We start from the raw sequence: 820 nt of genomic DNA on the forward strand, positions 1-820 counted from the left end.
AAATTGAGTAGTAATTTCATCAGAATTTTGCCATCAGATATGGTGAATTGTCAGGCTGGGATAGGACAACAAAAACTGTATTGGTTTCAACTCTCATGAAAAATTGTCATGATTTCTTAAAGAAGTGAAGAAATGCATGGGTCATAAGCATGAAGGACAAAAAAAGAAGAGTTATTTCACTGCTGTTGCTTATGGCATATCTTAAAAGGGTGGCCAGAAGAACAAGAAATCTAATAAAATATTTGGCACAAAAGCCCCTCAGAACAGATCACAAATTGAAATCTTTGCGAGTGTTTTTTGTTTTCTGGGTTGCTTTTAGGGCGGACTCTGAGGAAAATACAATTGAAAATTAGAGTTTCTGAATTTTAGTTCTCTTGCTCCAAAATGATTCTCACAGTGTCATTTCCACACATTGTCAGAATTGTAAAATGAGGATAATGCTTTTAATTTATAAAGTTGTGATGCCAACATTAAACAATACATGAAAAATATTTGAAAATATAAAGAATGGTATGAGCTTTTGTTACATATGGATTCCCAAGATTTAGTCTTTATTTATCTATTGCAGTTATTTTAGTTTTTGGAAAATTCTCCCAGCTGTGGTCCAGATCTTGCTGTCACTCTCAGTGAAACTTGGTCTAGCATCACGAGGCCTGAGATTAGGTGCTTGGGTTTAGCATATGCAATGCTGCTCTGACCTGGCAGCTGTGTTTGGGCCATCAAGCTATACCTGGTGTCAGAGGTTTTGCACATAGAAGGTATAAACTCTAATCCTTTAATCTAGCTCTCCAGTCTTTCCCCTCCCCCCACACATTGCATT

This window comes from Suncus etruscus, chromosome 8, assembly GCF_024139225.1.
Source record: "Suncus etruscus isolate mSunEtr1 chromosome 8, mSunEtr1.pri.cur, whole genome shotgun sequence".
Lineage (NCBI taxonomy): Eukaryota > Metazoa > Chordata > Mammalia > Eulipotyphla > Soricidae > Suncus > Suncus etruscus.